The 15,734-nt window shown below is 52.3% G+C and overlaps 1 protein-coding gene and 1 long non-coding RNA gene across 2 annotated transcripts in view; both read left to right on the forward strand.

Moving 5' to 3' along the window:
* Positions 1-15,734, forward strand: part of LOC120381414 (zinc finger protein 850-like) — a 376,174-nt gene that overhangs the window by 55,824 nt on the left and 304,616 nt on the right. The gene's annotated exons all lie outside the window — the stretch shown is intronic.
* LOC120381475 lies at positions 1,201-14,336 on the forward strand. The gene is made up of 3 exons (XR_005588073.1): positions 1,201-1,257; positions 2,266-2,409; positions 14,301-14,336. It is a non-coding gene; the product is annotated as an uncharacterized LOC120381475 (long non-coding RNA).

Consider the following 15,734-nt stretch of genomic DNA (forward strand, 5'->3'; position numbering starts at 1 on the left):
CCTGCAACCCTCCTGCACCCCCAACTCCCTCCCAGAGCCGCGTGTCCGCACCCCCTCCTGTACCCCAATCCCCTGCCCCAGGTCAGAGCCTGCACCCCTCACTCAACCTCCCCATAGCCTGCAACCCTCCTGCACCCCAACTCCCTCCCAGAGCCGCGTGTCCACACCCCCTCCTGCACCCCAATCCCCTGCCCCAGCTCAGAGCCTGCACCCCTCACTCAATCTCCCCATAGCCTGCAACCCTCCCGCCCCCAGCTCCTCCCAGAGCCCACGTGTCTGTACCCCTGTACCCCAATCCCCTGCCCCAGGTCAGAGCCTGCACCCCTCACTCAAACTCCCCATAGCCTGCAACCCTCCCGCCCCCCAACTCCTCCCTGAGCCTGCGTGTCTGCACCCCTGCACCCCATCCCTGCCCCAGGTCAGAGCCTGCACCCGTCACTCAAACTCCCCATAGCCTGCAACCCTCCTGCACCCCAACTCCATCCCAGAGCCGCGTGTCCACACCCCCGCCTGTACCCCAATCCCTGCCCCGGCTCAGAGCCTGCACCCCTCACTCAAACTCCCCATAGCCTGCAACCCTCCTGCACCCCAACTCCCTCCCAGAGCCGCGTGTCCGCACCCCCTGTACCCCAATCCCCTGCCCCAGGTCAGAGCCTGCACCCCTCACTCAAACTCCCCATAGCCTGCAACCCTCCTGCACCCCCAACTCCATCCCAGAGCCGCGTGTCCGCACCTCCTCCTGTACCCCAATCCCCTGCCCCAGCTCAGAGCCTGCACCCCTCACTCAAACTCCCCATAGCCTGCAACCCTCCTGCACCCCAACTCCCTCCCAGAGCCGCGTGTCTTAAATCCAGGCTGGGGCGGGTCAGATGGGGGGGGGCGGGACGCGGGGACATGAGAGTTCGCCTGAGAAGCGGGAAGGCACCGGCGGGGAGGGGCCGGGGGTCTCTGCGGGGAGGGGATGAGAGGCGGGGAGGGGCCGGGGGTCTGTGCGGGGAGGGTCCGGTTGACCCAGGACCCGCCCGTACCCGGGCCGGAGAGGGCGGAAGCGGCCCCGGGGCAGGCTGGGAGATGTAGTTCCGGACTCTCCCGGGAGCGGAAGTGACGTCGGGCGGGGAGGCGGGGCCGGGCTGCGGACGCGCGCGGGGCCGTTGGAGCCTCTCCCGGGGCCGGGGCCGGAGACGGTTGGTGCCGTTGGAGCTCTGGGCATGCGCAGATCGCGCCGCGCGGGGGGAGGGGCAGAGCTGCCGCCTCCAGGTACCGGAGCGGGGCCGGGGCCGGGGCCGGGCGGTGACTCTGCCCCAGTGCCCGGGGGGAGGGGCCCGGCCCCACTGGGGTCCCTGCGTGGGGCGGGCGAGGCTGGGGAGGCAGGTGACCCCCCCGAGGGGCGGGGAGAGAAAGGGCGGGGGGCTGAGATCCCCTCGGATTTACCGCTGCCCCCCCGTGGGGACCCCGCCCCCGCCGCGTCCCCTTTCTCCCTAGAGAGCCACGAGCAGCGCCCAGGGTGACCCCCCCTCCCCCCCCCGATTGTGCCCCATTTTCTCCCCCCTTCGCCAGTGGCCAGTTCAGGTCTCAGGTTTGGGGGTTTCCCCCATTCCCACCTGCCGGGATTTGTCCTTGTGCGGGTGGGAAATGGTTCCCCCGAGGGATTCCTGAGCTGGGCAGAGGCTGGGGGGGCCTGAGACAGGGACACCCCTGGGCTGGGCTGGGGGGCCACTCTCTGCTGGCAACGGGGCCTGGGAAGGGCCAGGAAGGGGAGGGAGGAGCAAGTGTCGTCCCCCCCATGGAGACGGCCCAGCCCCAGGTTTCCCCTCCCAGCTACTCCCCCTCCCCCCATCCAGCAGCCCCCCCTGCCCCCCTCATCACCTGCTAGTCACATTCCCAGACCCCACTGCCAGCCCCTCCCCCACCCTGCCCATCCCAGCAGCCCCGCTTGCTAGTCACTTTCCCAGACCCCGCAGCCAGTGACCTTCTGGCTCCAGCCCCCTCCTGTCCCCTGTGAAACCCACATCACCCAGGGCTCCCCCCTCCCCCAGACGTGTGAGTGTGAGGGAAGGGGAAACCATCCCATTCTGCTGTGGATTGAATATCCCTGTATAACCCCCCCCCACAATTTCCCTCCACTGTTGAACGGTGACAGAAAGTCTCCCCCGATGTTGGTGCTTCTCCCTTATATTGGCAAATATTTAGTGGGTGCCCCATTTCCCCCTCAGGTCTGAAATACTGATCTCAAATGCTTGGAAATCTTCCCGCTTTTCTCCCCAGGTGTGTGACTGAGGTCAGGGCCCTTATCGTACTGAGCGTGGCTCAGGCCTTGCCTGAGATCAGGTCGGCCCGTGTGCCGGGCGCTGCACAAACCCTGACTGAGTTTGGAGGCACTCGTTGTGCCAGGCCCTGCATCAACACCAGGTGAAATCAGGCTCCCATTGTGCCAGGCCCTGCAGAGACCCCAAGCGAGATCAGACCCCACTGTTGTGCCAGGGAAAACTGAGACCTGGACCGAGATCACGGCCCCCCTTGTGCCAGGCAGCGAACGACTGCGGCCCAGATTGCTGGCTCCATTGTGCTGGGCACTTCAGAGACCCCGACTGAGATCTGTGTCCCCGTCGGGCCTGGCCCTGCACTGACCCCGACCCAGATCACACCCCAATACTCTACTGGGCGCTGCACAGACCCCGACAGAGATCCTGCCCCCACATTTTGTCAGATGTTGCAGGGACCCCAAAACAAAATCCGGGATCCTGTAATGCTGGGAATTGCAGAGTCCCTGACTGAGGTCAGGCTCCTGTTGTGCAGGGCTCTGCACAGACACTGAGATCAGGGTCCCCATTGTGACAGGTGCTGCACAGACACTAAGGGTATCTCTACCCTGCCATTAAAACCCCCCAGCTGGCCCAGGCCAGGTGACTCAGGCTCACGGGCTCAGGCGAAGGGGCTGTTTAATTGTAGTGTAGGTGTCTGGGCTCGGGCTGGGGCCAGGCTGTAGGACCCTGCGAGGTGGGAGGGGGCAAAATTGGGAAATGAACCCAGATTGTTTGTTTGAATTCTTGCTTCTCCCCTTAACCCCAGGCCCAGCGTGTGTGTGTGCAGCGTTGTTTTGGCCTGTGTTTGCCTTGCATTGGCTTCCAAGGGAGGCTGTGGAATTTCCTTCATTGGAGGTTTTTAAGACCAGGTTAGAGATACACCAGTCTGGGAATGTCTAGGGATACTTGGTCCTGCCTCAGCACAGGGGGCTGGAGTAGACGCCCTCTCAAGATCCCTTCCAGGCCTACACTGAAATAATTCTCTTTTGTGCTGTGTTGTGTTTGACGCTGAGCTGTTTCGCATGGTGCCGTTTGGAACTGTGATCGCACCATGTTGTGTAGCAGTTTTATGGTGCATTGTTTTGCCTCAGCGTGTTTGGTACCTGTGCTGTGTTGGTTTGAGTTGAGCTATTTTCCATTGTGTGCTTTTGTCCTGGGGTGTGTTAGAATTGTGTTGCTTTCTTTTCCTTTGTATTGTCATTTTATGCTGTGGAGTGTGGGTTTTTTGTTTTTTTTTCCCCTCTGAATTGCCTGACATTGTGTTGTGGTGGGTTTTATTCTGTATGTTTTGTTTTCATACGTATCTATTGTAGGGCAGCCTAGACATGTAGGGCCTCAAGCTGTCATCAAGTCCAGCTCTCCCTGCCGAGGCAGGGCCCGGTCTGTGTGGATTATCTCTGTCAGAGGTTTGTCCTGCCTGCCAGCCCCCTTGTCAGACTGTTCCCGAGCTGACCTGCCTTAGCTCTGGGGACACCCACACGGATCTGAGTGGTGAGCAGCTCTGGAGAGAGGAGACCCCAGTGAGTGGCAGCTGGGTAAAGAGGCTGAAGTGGGGAGGAGAAACATTGACGTGCCCGAGGTCTCCCAGGCTGTCCGTGACCGAGCTAGAAATAGAGCCCAGTTCTAGGGCTGTTTTGGGCACTGAAGGTCTCTGCCACCCTGGTGTTTCAGGCACTGGTGCAAACCCTTAGGACAGACAGTATTTACACTAGTGCGCTCTGATTGGCACTGGTGCACCATGTCCCAGTTTGAAGGCTTGCGGTGGTCGGGGGGACAGTGACCTCACGGTACCAAAGCAGGACGTCAGCAGAGCAGACGCACACACCGTAGCTCTGCCTGGAACACGCAGCATTCACTGCCAGACGGGCTGGGCGATTTTTCAGGGGCCCAGCTTGATGTGCCTGGCTGGGGTGGATTCAGTTCACGGGGGTCTGGGGCGCTGATCGTTCGGGATGTTCCTTTTTGCATAGTCAGTTCTTTCCCTTTATTGTTTTTCCCCCCACCTGTGCCCGATGTCGCTCTCTTCTTAACTTGCTTCGGTTATTTCAGTTCCAGTTTTTAAATGGGATCTAATCATTGCAAAGCTGAATGAAAGACCAAACAAACAGAACCATTTGAATGTTGGCTCAGAGCTGGTAGAACTGTACCTAGTGAAGCTCTGCTGTAATGACCTGTAAAATGCATCTGACGAAGTGGGGATTCACCCACGAAAGCTCATGCTCCAAAACGTCTGTTAGTCTGTAAGGTGCCACAGGACTCTTTGGTGCTTTTACTGCTCCAGACTGACACGGCTCCCCCGCTGGTACTTGTACTGACCTGGTCCCCGTAGCATGTTCTGGTGGGGCGGATAAAGCAATGTCAAAGAGCCACAAGCGCGTTTTAGGGCGAAAGGGCTCGTCCGGTGTTGGCTCTCTAGGGAGCATGTCACCGGCCAGGCCTTGCAGTCTGTCAGGAGTCGTGCGCTGGGTTGTATTTAGTCATCTCAAAGTCAAAGGCTAAGACGGCTGGTTCACAATGTCCAATGAAATCTTGCAACCAGTTATACAAACAGACTCTGATGCTGATAAAACAACCTGGTGTTACTGTTCAGTCCCTTCAAACTATGTAATTAAAATGATGAGATAAGCACATGAGAGATGAACCGACGGCTGATTTCCATTTCTTAATGCCTGATATTTTTACACTCCCTCACACCATCTGTAAGTTTTTTTTAAATTGATGCACAGCAACCAGTCAAGTGAATTAATGAATGCCTGTCAATCACGGATTGCTTTCTGGTGCAAAAGCATCTGATTAAGCACCTAATTAAAACTGTACCATTTCAAATGGAAATGTATCAACACAGCTTAGCTCCAGTGTGTTTAAATGGGAACGAAAAGTTCCTAAATACATGGCAGGATGGTAAATGGGGAAAATAAACGGAAGTTCCTCTACGCAGTGCTGAGGACTTCTGCTCCCAGCCCTTCACGGGCTCTGGCCTCTTGGCTCCCAGTCCCCCATTAGCTGTGTCCCCCTCCCCCAGCCTCAGCCCTGCGTTTACTGCAGATCTTCACTCCCCTCAGCTAGGCGAGGGGGTTGGCTCTGCAGCCACTAAAGCATCTGCTGACTCTGGTCTTGCTGATACTGTCTCACATATTGGGGTATTTAGCTTTCAGGGAAGGATTTATCAGAGTTACTGACTCTGGGAGGTGGGAGAGGAGAGGCTGAGAGGGAGTTTGCTCCTCACACTCTGTAGGGCCATGTTCAACCCTGGTAGCCTCCATGTTACCTCATCCTCCACCCTCCCCCGTGTGTGTCTGCTCATGTGTCAGAGTGTCACCTTCTGATCATAATGCCAGTGGCCTCAGCAGAGCTCCCCGACAGGAGCTACGTCACGAGGGGGTTATGGTACTGAGAGTAAAATACATCGCAAGGAGGGTGTAATTATCCTCAAAGCAAGCACTACAGTCCATTAAGGGAAAGAATTAAAGTCCTTTATCACTAAAAAGTACACTTGAAAGGATTGGATTTTTGTTAATAAATTGTAGTAAATGTTGATTTCACTGCACATGCATGAGAATGGCCATACTGCGTCAGGCCAAAGATCCAGCAAGCCCAGTACCCTGTCCTCTGACAGTGGCCAGTGCCAGGTGACCCAAAGGGAATGAACAGAACAGGGAACCATCAAGTGATCCATCCCCTGTTGTCCATTCCCAGTTTCTGGCAAACAGGCTAGAGACACCATCCCTGCCCAGCCTGGCTAATAGCCACTGATGGACCGATCTTCCAAGGATCTATCTAGCTCCCTTTTGAAGCCGTTATAGTAATGCAAACACACACACACACGAAAAAAATATATAGGCAAAATGGCAAAAATGCTGCTGGAGTAAGTTGAGTTTGATTTACAGGTATTTACACAGTAGATTTTGTGTGCGACATTGAGAATTTGTGTTTGAACTGTTGTAAAGATCTAGCTTTTTTGGAATCTCAACATTTAATTACATAATTATTGTCTGACCCCGCCCATAACTGCCCACAGCTCTGAACACTGAAGTTGGAGAAAGGGCTAAAAAATAGACATTGATATCAGCTGTTGAAATTATTAATAAAAAATAGACATAACGGATTCAGCCAAGCCTACCAAACAGCAATCGCAATATGCCAGGGGATGGAAATTCACAGCTGAGGCACCAATCTTAATTCTCCCCTGTAGTGACAACAGGCAATCGCCACAGGGCTACGAATAAGGCATGTTAGTGTATAAAGTCCCAGATGAGACTACACTGATTTGTACAAACACATGAGATATTTCCCTCAGGGTGTCAAGTATCAGAGGGGGAGCCGTGTTAGTCTGGATCTGTAAAAGCAGCAAAGAGTCCTGTGGCACCTTATAGACTAACGGACATTTTGGAGCATGAGCTTTCGTGGGTGAATACCCACTTCGTCGGATTCCCTCAGGGTATCACCTTCACTGGGTTGTTCCTTTTTATTGGTAATTCCCAGAAGTCAATGGATCAATAACATTCTATCAGTGATGACGTGGCCTTTCAGATTTCTGGGGACTGTCTATAATTTTGCACTAGGGTCCTGGTCCTTGGAGAGATGGAGCCTTGGTAATATCCGGCCAAGCCTAAGAAGGATTTGGAGCTGTTTGATTTTGGGACAGGCCACTTTTGCATAGCATTCACTTTGGCCTGTAGGGGGATGATAGTTCCTTGACCAACCTGGTGTCCAAGGTAAGTCAATCTGTTTAGGCCTATTTGACACTTTTTAGCCTTAACAGTTAGTCCTGCCTTGTAGATGCTCCAGGTGTTCTGCCCATGAATCAGAAAAGAAGGCCACATCATCAAGGTAGGCGACTGCAGATTCTCCCAATCCCACTAGGAGACTTTACAAGTTTCTGGAAGGTGGCGTGTGCATTTCGCAGCCCGAAAGGGAGCACGTTAAATTCATACAGCCCTACATGGGCGATGAAGGCTGACCTTTCCTTGGCGGATTCATCTAGCGGTACCTGCCAGAACCCATTGGTTAAGTCTAAGGTGGAGATGAACTGGGCACATCCCAGTTTCTCCAATAGCTCATCTGTGCGTGGCATTGGATAGTTGTCTGGTTGAGTCACAGCATTTAACTTACAGTAGTCCACGCAAAAATGTATCTCCCCATCTGGTTTGGGAACTAGAACCACTGGAGATGCCCATGCATTTTTAGAGGCGGGGGATTACCCCCATCTGTCACATGTCCTGGGTCTCCCGTTCTATAGCAGTTTTGGCTTGAGGAGACACCCGGTAAGGTTGGGCTCTAATTGAGCGAGCATTACTTATGTCAAATGTGTGGTATGCCTGTTTGGTCCGTCCTGGGCTGGCTGAGAACATCGGCGCAAAGCTAGTGCACAGCTCCTTGATCTGCTGTTGCTGAATACGTCCGAGGGTCATGGAGAGGTTCACCTCTTCCAGGCTTGCGTCACTTTTCCCTTGATAGTAGACACCTTCAGGCCACTCAGTGCCATCTCCTCCCTGGGCTGTAAACTGGAAAACCTTGAATTCTCTGGAATAAAAGGGCTTTAGAGAATTAACATGGTACACTTCAGGCTTTAGGGTTGAGGTGGGGGATGCTAGGAGATAGTTAACAGCTCCCAGGCGCTCTTGGACAATAAATGGCCCATCCCACAATGCTTCCATCTTATGAGCCTGGAGTGCCTTCAAGACCATGACCTGGTCCCCTGCTTTGAAGGAACGCTCTCTGGCATGTTTATCATGCCAGGCCTTTTGCTCTTCCTGAGCATCTTTTAGGTTTTCTCTAGCAAGGGATAAAGGGTTTCAGAGGGTGTTTTGTAGGTTATTTACAAAGTCCAGAATGTTAGTTCCTGGAGAAGGCATAAACCCCTCCCATTTCTGCTTCACCAACTGGAATGGCCCCTTAACCTCATGGCCATACACAAGTTCAAATGATGAAAACCCTAAACTGGGATGTGGCACAGCCCTGTAGGCAAAGAGCAACTGCTGCAACACTAGGTCCCAATCATTGGAGTGCTCATTTATGAATTTTATTAAACTAATCCACCAGGCCATTTGTATGATGGTGCTAAGGGGTGGCAACCAGGTCGTTCACCTCATGAGCTTTCCAAAGGCTTTTCAAGTTTCCGAATCTGTAAGGATGTCGGAGGGCCAACCTACCCTGGCAAAAATGTCTGTTAATGCCTCGCACGCTCTTTTAGCCCTGGTGTTGCTTAGAGGTACTGCTTCCGGCCGTCACGTGGCAAAATCCACGAAAGTCAGTAGGTACTGCTTTCCTCTGGGGGTCCTTTTTCAGAAAAGGACCCAGAATATGCACAGCTGCTCGCTGAAATGGAACCTCAATTATGGGGAGTGGCTGGAGAGGGATTTTGACCTGGTCTTGGGGTTTTCCCATTCTTTGGCACACCTGACAAGAGTGGACTTGGGTAGAAATGTCCTTGCCCATTTCCTCCCAGTGGAATGACCTCCCCAAATGGTCTTTGGTCCAGTTCAACGCAGCCTGGCCACTAGGATGATGGTGGGCTAAGCTCAAGAGCTTTACCCGCATAAAAGACCCCCTAAGCTTATTTCTACCAGCTTAGGTTAAATCTTCCCCAAGGCGCAAATCCTTTTCTTGTCCTTGGATGGTATTGCTGCCACCGCCAAGTGATTTAGATAAAAATCCAGGAAAAAGGGCCACTTGGAGTTCCTGTTTCCCCAAATTATTTCCCCAAGCCCCATCACCCCCTTTCCTGGGGAGGCTTGAGAATAATATACCCACCAATTGGTTACAAAGTGAGCACAGACCAAACCGCTGGGGTTTTAGGACACTGAAAATCAATCAGGTTCTTAAAAGACAAATTTTATTTAAAAAAAAAAAAGTAAAAGAATCACACTTGCAAAATCAGGGTGGAAGGTAACTTTACAGGATAAATAAAAAGATTTAAAACAGAGGATTCCCCTCTGACTCTGCTTTCCTGTTACAAAACAGGAATTAAATTACCCCTTAGCAACGGGAAAATTCACAAGCTAAAACAAAAGATAATCTAACACGTTTCCTTCCCTTTACTTAAAATTTTTGTCATCTTAGATACTCATTTCTGGTAGGTTTTTTGAAAGAATCTTTTCTTCTTATTGGTCCTCTTGGTCAGGTGCCAACCAGGTTATTTGAGCTTCTTAACTCCTCACAGGCAAAGGAGGGATTTTATGCTACTCTTAGCTGTATGTTTATGACAAGGTGTGATTGTGATATGAGAAGATCTGGGTCTGAGTCCCCCATTGTGCGATGAAAGGAGAGAGGTGCCTGTGTACCTGGAGCTTCCAGTCTGTCTCGTTTCTGCACTGAGCGGTGCATGTTGTCAGGAGGAAACAGGACTGTTTGCCGTGGGAATGGTCAGCGGTGAGATGGGACGTGAGAGCAGTCTGTGTGCTTCACGATGGGTGAGTGAATGGAGACTGTTAGCTGGAACTTCTGTGAGTAAGGATGAAAGAATTGTAAAAAGGGGTGAAGGGCTGTTCAATTGACCAAGTGTGTGGCTGTTTCTGGGGAGCAGGCCCAGTATCTGAGTGTAGAACAGGTGTCAGTAGCTCCTGTACAGCGCAGCTCACCTAAAACCACATTCTGTCTTAGCAAAGGTAAGCTCTGTCCCCTTCTGTTTGCTTCTGAAAGTTGCCTTTCCCAGGGCTTTGCTGCCTTTGTGAATTGCAGAATTAGGATTCCATTGGTGTGTACTTTCTCTGCATTACCTGATTATTACAAGTTTGAGTTTTGCTGATCTCTCTTCTGGAGGGGCACCAGACAGCTTCGGGCAACCTTAAATCCTGCTTTCATAAAGTTTTAATAGGTGAATTTCCTAGCTCTCTGCGCAGAGCGATGTTGGCAGGAGGAGTTAGCAGCACTATAGGCAGTTGTGGGTCTCACACAAGTTTGCAATCGGAGGCACAGGGAAGTGCAATGACTTACCCAAGGTGACCCAGCAGGCCCGTGGCAGAGCCAGGAATAGTCTGGGTGCAGAGCTCTCTCCACCTAGGTGCTGCGTGATTCTGAAGTTTTGCTCCCCTCCCCTGTACTTTTTGTTACGGTGGAATGGGAATAATGGTCATGCTTTCAAGTGTCTCTCTCCTCCTCCTCCTCCTGACACCATTTGCAGCTCGGCCTCCCCTTCTTTCAAGTGTTTGCCATGGGCAGTGGTAACAGAGCCAGCGAGAGAAATCTCTGACATGGTCTGTACCCCAGCTGGGCCTTCTGCTCCTGGGCCAGCCGTGCCCTAGCTCTGCCCCTCCTCCAAACAGGCCCCCTGCCCTATACACTCTGGCCTGCCCCTGCACCCCATACACGTGTAACATGTGCCTTGAAACTATTCCTAGTTTGGATTTGGGGTGATTAAATTTGTTACCTTCAGCTCCCCCACACTCCACCCACACTCCAGTTTCCCCCACACTCCCCATCACACTCCCCCACCTTCAGCTCCCCCACACTCCAGTTTCAGTTGTTTGGTGATGTCCCGATGGTTTTCCACTGATAGTTTGGGAGGGAGCAGGGCTGGACAGTTGAGTTTATAAAGTAGATGTTCAGTGTCAGCGCTTTGTTCCGTACATGTGACCCATACGCTGATCTCTCAGTCACTGAGTCTTGACCAGTGATGAGCTTTCTGTAGACACCTCGCAGGACCCTCCTCCAAGCGATGTGTTTGGTGTGGTGGGTTTGTCAGGTCTCAGGGGAGAGCTGCTGGCAAATCCCAAGTGACCCTTTGCCAAGGGATCTCTGTGTCACTGTCTGACCCCCCCCAGGCCAGGGAGAGGACGACTTTCTGCTAGTGGCCTTCAGGGCGGGTGCTGAGTTCTCTCGGTGAAGGCCAGAGCCCCGAATGCTGCCAGCCCTCTCCTTGGGGCTGGAGATGCTCCACAGACTGTTCCCTCCCCAGGGTGCCCCCCCCCCAGAGTAGAGCAGGTCTCTCCTGTTAGCTCCTGCTCCAGGCCTGGCAGGGTTTGCAGGTGTGGAGGGGCTGGGCCGGTCCCGACTAGAGCAGCAGTTTAACCCCTTCTGTGCCAGTGTGGGGTTTCTATAGCCCTTCCCAGGCGCCCAGGCCCAGGGAATGGCCCCCTATCAGCCCCATGCCTGAGGTGGTGGGGAGACCCACTGGCAGCATTGCCCTGGAGGGTGCTGCTCCCACTCCCTCCCCTCCCCCTTTACTGCCACCACAAGGCCTGTCACCTTCACGTCCTGAGGGGTGACCCCAGGAGGTGTGTTTTGTTATCCCTCTCCCTGCCCCCTGGATCCGTTCTGCCCCCTCCGTCACTCACCTCTGTCTCAGGAGACAAGGTGGGTCATGGGGTGCGGGAGATAATCTGCTGCAGATCCATCATCACTGAAGGGATGGCAGCCACACTGTGTCCCTGTGAAGCCTGCTCTGCAGTGCTGCCAATGGCTGCTGGTGGCGTTGTGCCCGTAAGTCTCTGTAACGCTGTCCCCAGTGACTCGACAGCACGAGCACCAGCCTCCGGCAGCTTGGTGAGAAGCAGGGAACAAACCCCAATTGGGTGTGAGGTCTGTATGGAGATTTCACCAACCAAGTATCCAGTGTAAACGCTTCAGGCTCCGTAACAGCATCAACATGGGATCCCAGACAGTCCCCTTGGGTGATCCCATGTATCTCACCACGCAGGTGAGCCAACCTTGGTGACACAGGGTCCCTTACTCCAGGGGTTCTCAACCTTTTTCTTTCTGAGGCCCCCCCAACATGCCCCATGCCACGGGCCCCCACAAAGCTACATTGCTTAGGCTTTGGCTTCAGCCTCAGGTGGTGGGGTTCAGGGGTCTGGACTTCAGCCCCATGCGCTGGGACTTCAGCTTTCTGCCCTGGGCCTCAGCGAGTCTAACGCTGGCCGTGCTTGGCAGACCCCTGAAAGCTGCTCACGGCCCCCCAGGGGGCCCCAAACCCCTGGTTGAGAACCACTGCCTTACCCCACGAATCACAGCAATGTTCAGGTTACTGCCAGTCCCGAAGGGCCAGTCACTTCCTTAGGTCAGTTGAATCTTAGATCTCACAAGAAAGACAACACTTGTAGCCAGTCCTGTCATAACCTGTATTAAGATTTATTTAAAACCAGAGTTGTTTACAAAGTTAAAGCAGCTTAAAGCAGACACAGACAAGTTACAGTCTTAAATTTCAAAAGGTAACAGAAGGTTCTATAATAAGCAAGTTCTACATAGCCTGGGTTAGTCCTAAAGAATAAGGAGCTGGGGATCTCTTGCTTATGCCTAGAAACTTTGCCCCCCAGAGTCCAAGCAGCATACAGATAATCAGTTCCTTCTGTATGGGGGTTTTTACCCCTTCCTGCCATGTGCTCTGAGCTGCAAACTCAACCAAAGGGAAGTCAAGAGCACAACAACTGTCTTGTGTCTTCGTTAACGTCCCATAATAGTCTATCTGGTGTTGATGAAACTTTACTGCCAGGCAGAGTGTAATGCATTCGGTTGCCAGTCAGCACTTCACCTAGGTAAAGTCTCTCTCCTGTCTGGTGATTTACAGAGCCACAGAGGCTCACAATGCAGCTAGTCAAATATTAACCCTGGCAGCAACTCACAAGTATTCAGTAAAGACTAAACACATTCTTATAATTCTAATACCTGTTTTAACAATACTAACCCGGGGGAGCCAGACTGATTCCAGCCGTGCGTTTGTCCCTGTTCAGTTAAGACTTGGGAGCTTTTGCAAGAGCTAACACCTCATCTGCCAGTGTCACAGGCAGGCTGGGCAGGGATGGTGTCTCTAGGCTCTGTTTGCCAGAAGCTGGGAATGGGCGACAGGGGATGGATCACTTGATGGTTCCCTGTTCTGTTCCTTCCCTCTGAAGCACCTGGCACTGGCCGCTGAGCTAGATGGACCATTGCTCTGAGGCAGTGGGCCGCTCTTATGTTCACAGTCTCTATCAGGAGTATCTACTCACTTGGACTCACTGGGGAGCCACAGAAAGGAACAAAATATGCTGAGGGGAGGAGGCCCCGTCTCAGAGCCCCCGGGGTCACACTTCCCAAAAGCTAAAACTAGGCCCGGCCCAGGACAGGGGCACTCCCAGGAGAGACTGGATAAAGGCTGGAGCATCCAACAACTTTGTAAACCTGAGAGAGCTGCCTTGGGGACAGTGACAGGGAGAATCCCCCAAAGTGGCTCCTTTGATTCTGCTCTTCTCTGGCCTTTGCTTTATAGAATCATAGAACGGGAAGGGACCTCGAGAGGTCGTCTAGTAAGAACCTTTTGTGTACTTGAAAACTGCGATCAGGTCCCCTCTCTGTCTTCTTTTCTCCAGACTAAACAAACACAATTTTTTCAATCTTCCCTCATAGGTCTTGTTTTCTCGACCTTTAATCATTTTTGTTGCTCTTCTCTGGACTTTCTCCAGTTTGTCCACATCTTTCCTGAAACGTGGTGCCCATAACTCGACACACGACTCCAGTTGAGGCCTAATCAGCGCGGAGTAGAGCGGAAGAATTACTCCTCGTGTCTTGTAGGTTTTTTGAAACAGTGTAACACTGTTGACTCATATTTAGCTTATGATGCACTGTGACCCCCAGATCCCTTTCCGCAGTTCTCCTTCCTAGGCAGTCATTTCCCATTTTGTACGTGTGCAACTGCTTGTTCCTTCCTATGTGAAGTACTTGGGATTTGTCCTTATTGAATTTCATCCTATTTACTTCAGACCATTTCTCCAGTTTGTCCAGATCATTTTGAATTTTAATCCTATCCTCCAAAGCATTTGCAACCCCTCCCAGCTTGGTATCGTCCGCAATCTGGATAAGTGTAACAGAGAGACTCTGCTACTGGGAGGGTTTCACCCTGTCTCAGAGGGTTACACCCTGGTGGGACGGGGCTAGGCCTGTACTGGGATAAGGTCACTCTGTGCTCCACAGTGTGGCAGAACCTAGAATGTCCATTAGCAGAGGAAAATCCTGGGGGGAATCGGCTTGTGGAATGGACAAAAACCCCACCTGAATTTTCTCACCTTGCCCTTCTCGCCCTGGCAGGCTACAGAATAACGTCCACCTTTCGCTCCAGATCATCCCCTCCTCCCAGGGGGAAGGAAATGGCTGCAATGGAGCTGGCTCAGGTAAGGGATTATCAGGGAGCTGGTGGTGGGTGCTGCTTGGAGGGAGAGGAGCAGTAAATGCATAGGAGGGTGGCAGCTGCTCGAGGTGGTGGGAGGCAGGAACTATCTAGGGTGGGGAAAGGATGTGACAAACCTGCTGAGACTTGTGTAATGTAGGGTGTGATGGGTTATCACCCCGGGGTGCAGTGTGGGGGGCTTCTGGGAACCGCTGTGCCCTCTAACCCTCAAGCTGGGCTGGCCCTTCTCACACTGCTTTGCTGGAGATTCAGCCAGCCTCTCCAGGCCCTGTTATCACCCAGCACGACAGCAGGTGATGTCACACACCCAGCTAAGCTACCTGAGAGCTTTACCTGAGCCGCTCAAGGACAGACAGACGACATCAGCCAATTTCCCAGCAGTAAGTGATAGCAAAGCGATCAAAGCAGATTACTTAGGCTTAGTTTGAGTTTTTGGTTATTTGCTAACATACTAGATGGATAGAATTTGAACTAGCAATTTCTCCCCCTTACTGATGATAGAAGCAGTCCCCCAAGTTTCCATATACAAGCTTGAAATCCCTTTACCCTGGGACCAACACTTCCCCCAGTTCAGTCTTTGTTCTTCAGGTGGAGAAAGTGAATAAGAAAAAGTTATTTACTTGTTAACGTAATATAAGAACTAGGGGCCACCAAATGAAATTAATGGGCAGCAGGTTTAAAACAAATAAAAGGAAGTTCTTCACACAGCGCATAGTCAACCTGTGGAACTCCTTGCCTGAGGAGATTCTGAAGGCTAGGACTATAACAGTGTTTAAAAGAGAACTGGATAAATTCATGGAGATTAAGTCCATCAATGGCTATTAGCTAGGATGGGTATGGAATATTGTCCCTAGCCTCTGTTTGTCAGAGCGTGGAGATGAACGGCAGGAGAGAGATCACTTGATCATTACCTGTTAGGTTCACTTCCTCTGGGGCACCTGGCATTGGCCACTGTCGGTACACAGGATACTGGGTTGGATGAACCTTTGGTCTGACCAAGTATGGCCATTCTTATTCCTAGATCCATAGATTCTAGGACTGGCAGGGACCTCGAGAGGTCATCGAGTCCAGTCCCCTGCCCTCATGGCAGGACCAAATACTGTCTAGACCATCCCTGATAGACATTTATGTAACCTACTCTTAAATATCTCTAGAGATGGAGATTCTACAACCTCCCTAGGCAATTTATTCCAGTGTTTAACCACCCTGACAGGAACTTTTTCCTAATGTCCAACCTAAACCTCCCTTGCTGCAATTTACGCCCATTGCTTCTTGTTCTATCCTTAGAGGCGAAGATGAACACGTTTTCTCCCTCCTCCTCATGACACCCTTTT

Source organism: Mauremys reevesii, linkage group 14, assembly GCF_016161935.1.
Source record: "Mauremys reevesii isolate NIE-2019 linkage group 14, ASM1616193v1, whole genome shotgun sequence".
In the NCBI taxonomy this organism is placed as follows: domain Eukaryota; kingdom Metazoa; phylum Chordata; order Testudines; family Geoemydidae; genus Mauremys; species Mauremys reevesii.